The sequence below is a fragment of the Mesoplodon bidens genome, assembly GCF_964165515.1.
Source record: "Mesoplodon bidens genome assembly, chromosome: 4".
In the NCBI taxonomy this organism is placed as follows: domain Eukaryota; kingdom Metazoa; phylum Chordata; class Mammalia; order Artiodactyla; family Ziphiidae; genus Mesoplodon; species Mesoplodon bidens.
Window position 1 is genome coordinate 53,986,147 of NC_138160.1, and position 15,704 is coordinate 54,001,850.

The following is a 15,704-nucleotide window of genomic DNA, read 5'->3' on the forward strand; positions in this document are numbered from 1 at the left end:
TAAGAGGGAAGTTTATAGCAATACAATCCTACCTTAATAAACAGGAAACATCTCGAATAAACAACCTAACCTTGTGCCTAAAGCAATTAGAGAAAGAAGAACGAAAACATCCCAAAGTTAGCAGAAGGAAAGAAATCATAAATATCAGATCAGAAATAAGTGAAAAAGAAATGAAGGAAATGATAGCAAAGATCAATAAAACTAAAAGCTGGTTCTTTGAGAAGATAAACAAAATTGATAAACCATTAGCCAGACTCATCAAGAAAAAAAGGGAGAAGACTCAAATCAATAGAATTAGAAATGAAAAAGGAGAAGTAACAACTGACACTGCAGAAATACAAAAGATCATGAGAGATTACTACAAGCAACTCTATGCCAATAAAATGGACAACCTGGAAGAAATGGACAAATTCTTAGAAATGCACAACCTGCCAAGACTGAATCAGGAAGAAATAGAAAATATGAACGGACCAATCACAAGCACTGAAATTGAAACTGTGATAAAAAATCTTCCAACAAACAAAAGCCCAGGACCAGATGGCTTCACAGGCGAATTGTATCAAGCATTTAGAGAAGAGCTAACACCTATCCTTCTCAAACTCTTCCAAAATATAGCAGAGGGAGGAACACTCCCAAACTCATTCTACAAGGCCACCATCACCTTGATACCCAAACCAGACAAAGATGTCACAAAGAAAGAAAACTACAGGCCAATATCACTGATGAACATAGATGCAAAAATCCTCAACAAAGTACTAGCAAACAGAATCCAACAGCACATTAAAAGGATCATACACCATGATCAAGTGGGGTTTATTCCAGGAATGCAAGGATTCTTCAATATACGCAAATCAATCAACGTGATACACCATATTAACAAATTGAAGGAGAAAAACCATATGATCATCTCAATAGATGCAGAGAAAGCTTTCGACAAAATTCAACACCCATTTATGATAAAAACCCTGCAGAAAGTAGGCATAGAGGGAACTTTCCTCAACATAATAAAGGCCATATATGACAAACCCACAGCCAGCATCGTTCTCAATGGTGAAAAACTGAAACCATTTCTACTAAGATGAGGAACAAGACAAGGTTGCCCACTCTCACCACTCTTATTCAAGATAATTTTGGAAGTTTTAGCCACAGCAATCAGAGAAGAAAAGGAAATAAAAGGAATCCAAATCGGAAAAGAAGAAGTAAAGCTGTCACTGTTTGCAGATGACATGATACTATACATAGAGAATCCTAAAGATGCTACCAGAAAACTACTAGAGCTAATCAATGAATTTGATAAAGTAGCAGGATACAAAATTAATGCACAGAAATCTCTGGCATTCCTATATACTAATGATGAAAAATCTGAAAGTGAAATCAAGGAAACACTCCCATTTACCATTGCAACAAAAAGAATAAAATATCTAGGAATAAACCTACCTAAGGAGACAAAAGACCTGTATGCAGAAAATTATAAGACACTGATGAGGGAAATTAAAGATGATACAAATAGATGGAGAGATGTACCATGTTCTTGGATTGGAAGAATCAACATTGTGAAAATGACTATACTACCCAAAGCAATCTACAGATTCAATGCAATCCCTTTCAAACTACCACTGGCATTTTTCACAGAACTAGAACAAAAAATTTCACAATTTGTATGGAAACACAAAAGATCCCGAATAGCCAAAGCAATCTTGAGAACGAAAAATGGAGATGGAGGAATCAGGCTCCCTGACTTCAGACAATACTACAAGGCTACAGTAATTAAGACAGTATGGTACTGGCACAAAAACAGAAAGATAGATCAATGGAACAGGATAGAAAGCCCAGAGATAAACCCACGCACATATGGTCAACTTATCTTTGATAAAGGAGGCAGGAATGTACAGTGGAGAAAGGACACTCTCTTCAATAAATGGTGCTGGGAAAACTGGACATGGACATGTAAAAGTATGAGATTAGATCACTCCCTAACACCATACACAAAAATAAGCTCAAAATGGATTAAAGACCTAAATGTAAGGCCAGAAACTATCAAACTCTTAGAGGAAAACATAGGCAGAACACTCTATGACATAAATCACAGCAAGATCCTTTTTGACCCACCTCCTAGAGAAATGGAAATAAAGACAAAAATAAACACATGGGACCTAATGAAACTGAAAAGCTTTTGCACAGCAAAGGAAGCCATAAACAAGACCAAAAGACAACCCTCAGAATGGGAGAAAATATTTGCAAATGAAGCAACTGACAAAGGATTAATCTCCAAAATTTATAAGCAGCTCATGCAGCTCACTAACAAAAAAACAAACAACCCAATCCAAAACTGGGCAGAAGACCTAAATAGACATTTCTCCACAGAAGATATACAGACTGCCAAGAAACACATGAAATGATGCTCAACATCTTTACTCATTAGAGAAATGCAAATCAAAACTACAATGAGATATCATCTCACACCAGTCAAAATGGCCATCATCAAGAAATCTAGAAACAATAAATGCTGGAGAGGGTGTGGAGAAAAGGGAACCCTCTTGCACTGCTGGTGGGAATGTGAATTGGTACAGCCACTATGGAGAACAGTATGGAGGTTCCTTAAAAAACTAAAAATAGAACTACCATATGACCCAGCAATCCCACTACTGGGCATATAACCTGAGAAAACCATAATTCAAAAAGAGTCATGTACCAAAATATTCATAGCAGCACTATTTACAAGAGCCCGGAGATGGAAACAACCTAAGTGTCCATCATCGGATGAATGGATAAAGAAGATGTGGCACATATATACAATGGAATATTACTCAGCCATAAAAAGAAATGAAATTGAGCTATTTGTAATGAGGTGGATAGACCTAGAGTCTGTCATACAGAGTGAAGTAAGTCAGAAAGAGAAAGACAAATACTGTATGCTGACACATATATATGGAATTTAAGAAAAAAAATGTCATGAAGAACATAGGGGTAAGACAGGAATAAAGACACAGACCTACTAGAGAATGGACTTGAGGATATGGGGATGGGGAAGGGTAAGCTGTGACAAAGCGAAAGAGAGGCATGGACATATATACACTACCAAACGTAAGGTAGATAGCTAGGGGGAAGCAGCCGCATAGCACAGGGAGATCAGCTCAGTGCTTTGTGACCACCTGGAGGGGTGGGATAGGGAGGGTGGGAGGGAGACGCAAAAGGGAGGGGATATGGGAACATATGTATATGTATAACTGATTCACTTTGTTATAAAAAAATAATAAATTAAAAAAACCTTTATTATCTTCATGGTAAATCCATCTTTGGGTCTTACTTAAGAAAAGAGGAAGGACAAGGTTTAGCAGGATGGAGGCTTCGGTCCAGCCTGATCAGACTCTTGCCAAGTGCAATATGGCCAATGACAACCAATGAAGGAGGTAGTGTTTACAAGGACTGATTTCTTGATAGATTATAAAAACTCATTTGCTTAAAGATTCAGGGAAGCCACTCAGCCGGTAACTTGGATCCAATGGATCCACCTCTAGATCAGGCAGCCTGGTCTCAGGAGCCCTCCATCCAACAGGTTACCGACCTGCATGGGAGAAGTCTCACTGTACAGTACCACACAAGCTGAATCTTTGTTGCATACCCTTATCTTTGTTGTCCTAACTTGAAGCTCCTACTAATTACATGGTGTGAGAGCAAGCTAATATCAGAAATTTGAACAGAGGTTAAACTAAGATACACCCTAGTCAGGAGAATGTGATTCTAGGACAAATCACAAAACTAACAATTTAAACTAAACATCTTAACTAAACCACAGCTAGCAGCTTAGATTGCTGTCAGGTGTAGAGTAGGGTAATATAAGGACAACTAGAATTTGGAAATTATTTAGCTAGTCTGTTGCTCCCTGGGTCCATGGGCATGTAGGCTGTTCATCAGTTCTTAAGAGCAGTGATGATAAACAGTAATAAATTAATAGCAATAATAAAAGTATTCTCTTTGTTTTCTCTGAAATAAAGGAACCTGGCAGCTTTTCAAAGAAAGTATGAAATCCAGGGAGGTGGGAGCAGGGCAGCTGTGAGCCTCTGGTGCCTTGGTGAGGGTTAAGAAAAGATGCTTCCTCTGGGTGATGCAACTGCATGGCTGCTTGGCTTGGCAAATGGAGTTCAGTTTGAATTTCAGGCTCCCTTGTCTCCTGGACTGGGCATCTTTGTGCAATAAACACACTACACAGTTGTCTGTGGGGCACCGGTAGCAGGAGGCAGCTTCAAGAATCTGCCCCCTCCAGCCCCAGCCTCTGGCCGACCTGTTTGGCACGGGGAGGGCCTGCGAGATGAGTGAGACGTTTATTGGCTTAAAAAAGGATGAAAGCCTAACCATGAGATCGTGAGCCAATATACACATGCTGCAGAGGAAGGAGAATAAAATGTCTCTGGACAAGGTTATTTTAGAGCCTGGAAGGATTTTGCAAACGATTTAGTTCTTGCCTTCCTGCTCTTTTAACAGGTGAAGAATCCCAGGGTTCAAAGGGGAAGTCAGTAGCCCCAGGTCTCACCACTACTAAGTAACAGAGTCTGAACAAGGCTTGAATGCTGTGATTCCATGCTGTGTTCCTTCCATGACCCACTGCCCGACCATGAGCCATTTCCTTTCAATATTTAACTACCATTTTTATAAATTAAAATTTGGGTAGATTTTTTTCCTTCCAGTGCTGCTTACAATCCATCTTGAAAATACCGATAAAAATATGACTTCTATTATTCAATAATTACAGGACTTCCAAGCATCATCATTTATAGTACTTGAAAAAATACAATTTTCATTTCCATGGAATTATGGCTTCTGGCAGTAATAATTTCATTACTCTTGATGAACCAACCAAGACATCCACATTAATGTAATTTGTGTTCAAAGATGTCCTAAAAGGCCCATGTAACTTCATTATCAGTACATGACTTTAAAAAGTATTTTATCTAGGAAAACAAATAATGAGCACATCTTCTAACATTAATATGATTTTCTTTTCTTCCAGGTCAGGCAGCAAAAGTTTAATGAGCAATTTAATTGCTTGATGAATCAAGTATGTCTCATTTTTGGCTCCAAGCGTTGGGGTAACATTGATTCAGATGAACTATTAGAGTTTTGATTAGGGTATTTTACCTTTAAGGAATAAAACCTAACTTAGGTACATCTCCAGGTCCTCCAAATCCTATATTGTACCTAACTTCACTCTCTTATTAATTACTTATCATAATATCCACAAACTTTAGAGATAGATTTCATTTTAGAAATTCTTTATTATCATATTCTCATTTTACTCAAGTGGCAGATAACAGGGCTGCTCTAACAAAGTACCACAAACGGGGTGGCTTAAAACAATAGAAATTCATTCTCTCACAGTTCTGGAGGCTAGACGTCTGAAATCAAGGGTTTGGCAGGGCTGTGCCCTCTGAAATCTCTGCGGAGAATCTGTTCCATGCCTATCTTTTAGCTCTGGTGCTGCTGGCAATCTTTGGTGCTCCTTGGCTCATAGAAATCAGTCAGTCTCTGCCTCCATTGTCCCATGACATTCTCCCTGTATGTATCCCTGTGTCTCTCCTATTTTTTTAAAAACTTTTTATTTTATATTGGAACATAGTTGATTAACAGCATTGTGATAGTTTCAGGTGTACAGCAAAGTGATTCTGTTATACATGTAACTATTCTTTTTCAAATTCTTTTCCCATTTAGCTTGTTACATAATACTGAGCAGAGTTCCCTGTGTTATACGGTAGGTCCTTGTTGGTTATCTGTTTTAAATATAGCAGTGTGTACATGTCAATCCCAAACTCCCTAACTATCCCTTCCCCCCACCCTTCCCCCCTGGTAACCATAAGTTCGTTTTCTAAATCTGTGAGTCTGTTTCTGTTTTGTAGATAAGTTTATTTGTATCATTTCTTTTTATTTCTCTGACTTACTTCACTCCTATTCTTACAAGGACATCAGTTATACTGGATTAAGGGCCCTTCCTATTCCAGTATGACCTCATCATGGCTAATTACATCTGCAACAACCCTATTTCTAACTGAGGTCATGTTCACAGGTACCAGGGGTTAGGACTTGAACATATCTTTTTGGGGACACAATTCTACCCACCACAGCATGCAGCCCTACTACTTCTATGAACACCAAAACACTTCAGGCATTCATTAATTACCGCACCATTTTGGGGAGCTTTTTGAGTTAGGTGAAAGTGGGGTGCGGGGAATCATCATTTACACAAACCATTCTTGTCCTCTCAGAGCTTGAGATGATGATAAGCAATTCAACTAATAGGTATTCATTAGAAAAAATGACTATGTGTAGAACATGCCTTACATAGTGTGGTCAGAAGAGGCCTTTCTGAGGTTGTGATATTTATACTGAGACTTGAAGGATGACAATGAGCCAGGCATGAGAAAGATAAGGAGAAGAATGTTCCAGGTGGAGGGAATAGCAAATACTCCGAGGCGGGAAAAGAGCTCAACACTTACCAGGGACTGAAGGGAAAAAGAGGGGAAGGTGATAGAAGATGAAATCAAAGAGGTGGCAGGAGCCATGACCTGATGGGTTATAAGTTGCTTCCAAACTTGTCTGACTACAACCCTACAGCTAAGAAATACGGGTCCAGAGATGCATATATACACACCTGGATGGAGAAAACAGAAGATAGTGGGCAGTAGTTAGGTTTCAGTTACAGTTTGGAGGTACCATCTCACGATGCTAAGGTATCACATGTGGGAGGGTGAAGGAACGATGCTCAGCATTTTGGCTCGAGCAGTTGGGTTAAAGGCAGTGCTGGTAAGTGCAATGGTGAAGCCTGGGGAAGGAAAAGGATTTTGATGGAGTGGAGGGGCTGAAAAGAGACAGTTTAGTGTTTGACATGTTCAATTTCAGACACCTATAAGTCATGCAAGTGGATGTGTCTCCTAGTGGATACGTCTCTAAAGCTCAGAGATGAGAGGGGGCAGGGTAACCTGAGACGAAGTGAGAGAGTGGCATGGACATATATACACTACCAAATGTAAAATCGATAGCTAGTGGGAAGCAGCTGCATAGCACAGGGAGATCAGCTCGGTGCTTTGTGTCCACCTAGAGGGGTGGGATAGGGAGGGTGGGAGGGACATGCAAGAGGGAGGGGATATGGGGATATATGTATACATATAGCTGATTCACTTTGTTATACAGCAGAAACTAACACAAAAATGTAAAGCAATTATACTCCAATAACGATGTTAAAAAAATTAAAAAAAAAAAAGAAAGCTGCTAAATGCAAGCCAATATCTTCCTTTGGGAAGAGCCATCAAAGGCAATTCTGAATATCCTGGACTCTAGCCTTATTTACTTCAAGTACCTGATGGAACCATACGATTTTTGCATATTTATTTAAAAGCCAACAGTTATAAAGTAGATCACAGTCATTGTTCCTGTTTGGCAGGTCTCCACTGAGTTACCATTAGAGAGGGAAGTGCATATAGTAACTGAGTCCTTGCTTGGGTATTTAACAAAACTCGGATCCACTGGGTCGGAAGAGGGGCTGTAGGTAGGAAGGAGGTGGAATGAGGTGTACGGGGAAGGAGGTGGGAATGTGATTTTAACACACTTCCCTGGTGACTCTTATGCACACTAGAATTTGAGAACAATTTCTGTATGCTAGAAAGAGGGTTGTTATTCATATTAGATCACCAAAACCAGAATTTACTCAATCGCCTGTTACCGCTAAGTGAGGCTGACGCGCGGAGCATGTTCCAGGGGAAGCAGATCTTACTGAGGAAAAGGACTGTCTCTGCTCTTTCAACTCTGAGTCTTTCAACCATGAGTTTCTAAAATGTTTTGAACGATGAGAAATTGGCACAAATAAATCTCAGGGTATAGTAATATATAGAAAGAAGATATAGTAATAACAAATTACATTTTCGACCTAAAAACAGAGCTTATTTAAGAGAAATCTGTTCATAAAATAGTTTTTTGAAATGTGTGAATTAGCCATTAAGGGTTTTGTTTTGTGAAGGCAGACGTGTGTGTGTGTGTGTGTGTGTGTGTGTGTGTTTTGCTAAGGTTTTCTGGAAGACAGGCAATCCTGCCTCCGCCTGAGCCACCAATGTGTCCCACTGGCTCCCTGACACCTCCTCAGGGCTGTCCTCCGCAGCCGCGGCGGCTGAACATGTTGGGGACTGCACCACCCTAGGGGGTGCCACTCACAGGCCAGTCAGCAATCTTCTGGCAGAGGTCAGGAAGGTGTCTTGAGGAAGGGTGCCCTTTTCTGGGTCTCGTGAAGGGTCTGTATGGGCCGGCGGTGCCGCCCGATGGACCTCTGCCACCAGAGCCTCAGAGCCACTTCCCTGCAACGACAGCCTTGGTCTCGGTGAAGCAGGAACTCAGAGAAACTTCTTTATTGGGGTTTGGCAGGCTCTCTGCGGGGACTTGGCTCAAATCCGCAGTCTGTGTGTACCCCCTGCTTTCTGGTGACTTCGGTGAACCTCTGACCTTCCTCCTCAAGGTTGCCTGGAATCAGCTTCTCCGCCTAAGTGTGCAGCCTCAGTTTGGCCCTGTACTAGCCAATTCAGTAGCCTTGTCCTTGTCCCCATTTCGTTCAAGAAAGTCCAATTACACTCATGGTTTTGTGAGTTCAGAAATGCTACTAAAGGTCTGAGGAGTGGGGATTCCCTGGCAGTCCAGTGGTTAGAACTCAGTACTTTCATTGCCAGGGCACGGGTTCAATCCCTGGTTGGGGAACTAAGATCCCACAAACTGCATGGCACGGCCCCCCAAAAAAGATCGAAGGAGTTGTAGTTCCACATACTGGTACCATGACCGTTTAGTACCGCACTGGTTTCCCCTCCCATCTGGCTCCACTGTAGCCCAGAAGTCCACGACCCTGACATTTGACCCTTCCTCTGCTGCAGTATGCAGACCACTACTCTACCTCACGAGTACACTTCTGTTAGGCCTACCTTCCTTAGTTAACCTTGATGCTCTGGTGAATAAAAATATTAAAAAAATAAATATGTGTATTTTAAATTGTGGTTTCATTACTTCCTTTTGAATAGGTAATACATTCATATGTTTCAAAATTCAAAGGTGACAAAAGCATACAGTTTCCTTCCTCAGAGGCAAACAGTGTAATTAGCTTCTTATGTATCCTTCCAGAGGTATTTTATTTATATGCAAGTAAATTAATTTGCGTTCATTTTCTCCCCTTTTAATACAATTAGTAGCTTACCATACACAGAGCTCTGAACTTTGCTTTTTTCACTGAATATTAGAGTGAAACATTTCTCTACCCCATTTCTGTTATGGCCTGAAGGTGAGGGAATGTTTCTCATGTACAGAAAGCATCCAAGCTGCTGGGTGGACACCAGGAATGGCTGGGTGAGGGGAGCTGTGTCACAGGTCAGGATGGGGTCTCATAGGTGTGGAGATTCTAAAATTCAAGAGGACTGGCTTGGTTTTCAGAAAGTTCCAAGGAGAAGGTGGGACTTGGCTGGGGTCTTAAAGGAACTGGGGAGAGATAAGCCTTTCATTGTCTTCTTCCCAGCCCCTCGCCCCCGGTGATGGAGGCCAGATGATGGAGACCAGCTGGAAGGGAAGAACTTTGATCTTCCCAAGGAGCAGACCAGCCACTTTTCAGGGATTCGGATTCGGGCCTTCTCTGGTGAGCTCTGGGTTGGGGCACTTTACATATTTTAGGACTTCAAACCCTTCCTTTCTGAGTTTGAAAAATAAAGGTGGGTGGAGAGATGAGGTATTGCAGGGGTAAGTGGCTAGTGTAAACTAGGGCAGCAGGAGCTGCTTATGGAATTTTCTGCATTTCTCCTGAGGTTCTCTAACCCAAAGTATCTCCTAGAAATCCAGCTTGCAGGCCCAGGATAACTGAGCAGCTGGTCCCATCTAAGACCTCTTCAGAAGACGTTGAGCCAGTGAGGTCAAAACCACAGAGATTATCATTTAAATAAAAGGAAGCCGGGATTCTTTGCTTTTTCCATGCTGAATAGCTCTGAAACCCAGCCTGCGTTCTGTCGCGTGTGCATGGTGCCTGTGTGTGTGCGTGTGTGTGCGTGTGTGTGTGTGTGTGTTTGTCCCCGTGCTGAAGGGCTTTTCTGAGCGAAATTAATGAGCTGAGACTGAGCTGAGCTATCCAAATTGGTCTCAGCTGACGGCCCATGTTAGTGGAGGCCGCACTCCCGCTATCCGTCTTGTTATGTTTTTCATTTTCTCTCTGAATTCATTTCTTGAGCTTGGGGCCTCAGAAATAACCAGCTTTTAAAATGACTGAGTGTGCTCTCAGGCTCTGCGGAGCCCAGCCTGCCCGGCTTCGTGCTCCAGCCTAAGCGGCCCCGGGCAGGCAGGGAGCCTCAGGTGGGAGGGGAGGGCCGGCAGGCGGAGGGGAGAGGCGTGGGCAGCTGCTCACACATCATGGCTGCCTCCCAAAGCGCTCCTGAGCCATCTCCAGCCGGGCCTTGGGCTTGAAATTGCGGAGCGAAGCCCTGTTGGTGACGGCCGCCTCCCTTGCTCTGGACCGTGGCCCTGGCCCCTGCGGGGACCCGCCAGTCTCTCAGGCAGGCCTGGGCTCGCAGAGGATCCATCTTCCTTAAGATCTTGCCTCCAGTCAGAGCTCACGCTGAGAGAGTCGCAAGAAGGCACAGGTGACCGCAGGGTGGGGTGGCAGCGTGTGGATGGATGCAGAGGGCTTGGGCCCGGGGCTGGGAGGATGCAAGGATGGGAAGGGGGGAATTTGTTGGTGCTGGAGCCCTCCTGGCCAAGATGTCCGGGCCGGTCCTGACGGGGGGCTGGCTTGCCCTCTGAGACAGGGTGAGGGTGGTGGCATAAAGCCACCCGGCAGAGTGCTGAGGCCGGGCGTGGAGCTCAGGGACCGGGCATGTCAGTATGGATTTACTTGGTGAGGCCTGAGAACCTACCGCCTGGCTGTGCTCCCGAGAGAACCGGGCACCTCCCTTCACCCAGGCGACCGGAGTGCACTGGCCAGCAGGAGGCGGGCATGTTCCGGCCGCCGCCACCATTGGCCTCTTTAGTATCAACGGGGATGATAGAATCCCCGGATGGCAGCCACAAAGTGGAGGTAACTAACCTAAGAGAAGGGGAGAGAAGCCAGTGCTGCTTTATAATGATATAACTTCAGAGTTGACCTTAAGAAAGTTCTCCTGGGCTTCCCTGGTGGCGCAGTGGTTGGGAGTCCGCCTGCCGATGCAGGGGACACGGGTTCATGCCCCGGTCCGGGAAGATCCCACATGCCGCGGAGCGGCTGGGCCCGTGAGCCATGGCCGCTGAGCCTGCGCGTCCGGAGCCTGTGCTCCGCAACGGGAGAGGCCACAACAGTGCGAGGCCCGCGTACTGCAAAAAAAGAAAAAAAAAAAAAAGAAAGCTCTCCTGCCGCTACAGCCCACCATCCAGTGGCAGCTCAGACCAGAACCCTTAACCAGTAGCCCTGACCCAGTACTGCCACGCCCTGCTCTGTTTGCGACTGTTCCTCACGGAGGTGAGAAGCCTCCAGTCCTCACAGCTACTGCCTTGGTTCAGGCCCCGCAGCAGTTCTTGTTCAGGTTATTCCAGGAGCCTCCTGTCTCTCTCCTCCCACTAACTTTTACCTGTAGTGAACTTTCTGAACTCAAAGCTGCTCGTGCCACTACCCAGCATCAAATCTTTCAGTGGCTTCCTGTCACCCTCTGAGCAAAGCCCGGGGTGTGGCATGTAAGTGGGGGCCTCAGCTGGCTGTGCTCCCTGCGCTTCGGCCATCCAGACCCACCGGGCTGCTGCTGGCCTCATACATCTGTCTGCCCTGTGCCCGCAGCCTTGAATGTATCTTCTTTCTCTGTCTTGTTGGTCTGATCAACACTCACTCTTCTTTTAAGTCTCAGCTTGAGGAACATCTTCTCAATGAAACGTTCCTAAGGCCCCAGAGAGAACTAGTCACTTCCCTTTTGTGTCCCCACTGTACCCAGCTCATCCCCCCACCATAGCGAACTTGCTGTGTCCCAAGTCACCAGACCAAGGTACGAAAAGTTACAGTTCCTTTCCTTTACAATGCATACACTTGTAATGCATGTGCAATGTATATAAAATGCATACGTATATTTTCATTACAAAGATAAAACTATCTTATACAACATCAAAGTGTTCAACGTATCAAGTGAAAGTCTCTCTCTCTCCTCTTGTAAACCACTGTTGATAGTGTGGAGGCATCCTTCTAGATCTTATTCCATATACACGCAAAGTTCACGTAATTATCCTCTGGAGCCCCCATCTGCTGGATTGGGAAAAGCTCATTCCACGTCCCACCTCTTCTCCAGTGTTAAGCTTTGTGAGTCTGATGATGTCACAGGCTTGCAGAGAAAACACTGAAGCCTGATTGTTCTTCTAGGGCCCCTGTCCTCTGTTGGTTCTCAGGGTAAAGAGGTAAGAACTGCTCCTTCCCCGTGCTCTTCTCTTCCTCGTTCTTCCATGGCAAGGACCTGTCCTCTGCCCTCTGGAATCAGACCTGGGTCCTTGGGGCTGGAGGGACCTGCCCCACCCTCTGACCACTGCAGTCCACCCTGCACACTGCCACTAGACTCCTCTTTCTTTCTTTCTTTCTTTCTTTCTCTCTTTCTCTCTTTCTCTCTTTCTTTTGCTGTTGAACCCGTGCCCCATGGAGTGGAAGCGCTGAGTCGTAACCACTGGACCGCCAAGGAATTCCCTAGACTCCTCTTTCTAACTCACGTCTCTGATTATGCCTCTCACCTTAAAAGCATCCACTGTCCCTTCCACTGTCTAAACAATACAGTCCCAACCTGGTACTCTGACTTTGTGGCCCTGTGGTGGATTGTGTTAACTGTGCATTTTATCTCCCCCTTTCCCATCCCCTTTCTTTTGATTTCATATCCTATTCTATGGAAAGAGGGTGGGAATATAAACCAGGCCTGGCCAACCATTGCACCCCATTTACCAGGGCCCAGTGATTGGCCCAGTAAGAGGCCAGTGTCTTAGACAAGGCCAGAGATTGACCTGCTGATGGTTATTCCCATGACTACCTGGAGGAATTGGGCTTGCAGAGGGAGTAAGTGAGGCTAGCACCCATTGGTGAGCAGCTGAGGGAAGGGGAGAGAGAGAGAAATGGAGGATATTTTTTTAGTGCTTGGATCCAGCCATGCCTGAGGCTGTCACCATCTCTGGATGTGCCAGTACTGAGAGCCACTGAATCCCCCCTTTTTTTTTTTGACTCAGCTAATTTGAATTGGGTTTCAATTACTTCCATTGGAAGAATCCTGCCAAATGTAGGCCCCATCCATCTTTCCAACCTATGTTGCTTTTTCCTCCTTTGAATATATATTCTGTGCTCCAGTCAAATTCTGTTCCTTACTAGTTGGTTCCCTTTCCTGCCCTTGCCTTCTCTGCTTGGAATACCATAGGTACCCCATCCCTTCCAATCCCATTTCTACAAGTCCAAATTCCACTTTTCCTTCAACACCCAATGTAATGGGCCTCCTCCATGAAGTTTCCTCTGATGTTGTCTTAGTCCATGTGGGCTGCTATAACAAAATACCAGACTGGGTAGCTTATAAACAACAGAAATTTATTACTCCCAGTTCTGGAGGCTGGGAAGTCCAAGGTCAAGGTACTAACGTATTTGGGTGAAGGCCTTTGTCCTGATTCATAGCTGGTGCCCTTCACTGTGTCCTCACATGGTGGAAGGGGTGAGGGAGCTCTCTGGGGCCTCTTTTATAAGGACGCTAATCCCATTCAGGAGCACTCCACCCTCCAAAGGCCTGACATCCTAATACCATCATGTTTGGAGGGGATAGGATTTCAACATATGAATTTTGGAGGGACACATGCAGACCTCAGCAGATGTTATAATCAAATGGTTAGATACTATTTCTCTCCCTGCATACTGCAGCTCAGCCCCAAACATTCCAAGGTAACAAAAACTTTGTGGAGCTCAGGGGGGAGCTGTGGCCTTTCAGGAGGCTGCCTGCACAGCCCCGAGTCAAGACAAGCATCACATCATTTATCATAGAAATTGATTTTTCTCCAGCATGTATTACTAAGATATATCCATCTTACTTTGAACTTGGAATGTGCTGCAGCAAAAAAATCACAATAAGCATTCAGCACCAAGGTCAGTCGAAGGTATTGATGCTCAGAAACATAAATTGTTTCATTTGGATCTCAGTGAGGATCAAGAATGGCTCGGCAGTTTGCACAAAACTCCCTCCAACTATCTCAGCCTTTTCTTGCATTTTATTTGGGAGGAAGCTCAAGAGCCATAGTCAAGACCTACCAGATCTGACCTTTCATTGGCTTGTCCTTCTTTGGGGATTATGGGTTGAACTCAATTCAAAACAAACCAAACCAGCCCAGTTTTTTTTTTTTTTTTTTGCGGTATGTGGGCCTCCCACCGCCGTGGCCTCTCCCGTTGCGGAGCACAGGCTCTGGACGCACAGGCCCAGCGGCCATGGCCCACGGGCCCAGCCGCTCCGCGGCACGCGGGATCCTCCCAGACCGGGGCACGAACCCGCCTCCCCTGTATCGGCAGGCGGACTCCCAACCACCGCGCCACCAGGGAAGCCCCCAGCCCAGTTTTTTGGGTGTTTTTTTAACATCTTTATTAAAGTATAATTGCTTTACAATGGTGTGTTAGTTTCTGCTGTATAACAAAGTGAATCAGCTGTACATATGCATATATCCCCATATCTCCTCCCTCTTGCATCTCCCTCCCACCCTCCCTATCTTGCCACTCTAGGTGGTCACAAAGCACTGAGGTGATCTCCCTGTGCTATGCGGCTGCTTCCCACTAGCTATCTATTTTACATCTGGTAGTGTATATACATCCATGCCACTCTCTCACTTCGTCCCAGCTTACCCTTCCCCCTCCCCGTGTCCTCAAGTCCATTCTCTACGTCTTGCTCTCTGGACTCTGAATCCAGCCCAGTTTTACCAGCTGTACAATTGGAGGATTGGATTCTGTGAACCCAGAATGCTCCAGGTTAGATACAACTTAGTAGTTGCTAAGGACATGCTCTGGTCTGGAGAACATTCTCCCTGCTCCCCGTTCATTCCAGAACATGAATGTATTCCCATTAATTAAGTTCTTATTCTAACGTCACCAGCATATAGGTCCCTTCACTCTCTTCTGTTTATGCTATAGTGATCTCACAACATCTACATACCACGAGAGCCCTGTCAGACAATGTTGTAATTTTTATTTTCAACTGCCATGCATATTTTAAAGAACTCAAGAGGAGAATAATAGTGTATTATATTTACCAGATATTTACCATTTTGTTTCTCTTCTTTTGTTCCTGAAGATCCAAGTTTCCTTCTCATGTTATTTCCCCGCTGACTGAGGAACTTCCTTTAGCACTTCTTTAGAGCAGGTCTAAATGAATTCTTTTAGTTTTTCTTCATCTGAGAATGTCTTTTATCTCGAGCGATATTATCCTGGATGTAGAATTCTCATAGTTCTTTCCTCTCAGCCTTAAAAATATTGCACTCTCTCTCTCTCTCTTTTTTTTTTTTTTTTTTTTTTGCCTCTAGGGCTTCTGAGGGGAAACCCGTAGTTATTCAAATTTCTTTTCCCTACAAGTAGTGCATCATTTCTTTCCTTATAGTTTTCAAGACTTTTTCTTTGTCTTCAGTTTTTCAGAGTTTGATTATGCTGTGTGTCTGGGCGTGGATTTCTTTGAGTTTATCCCATTGGAGTTGCTGAGCTT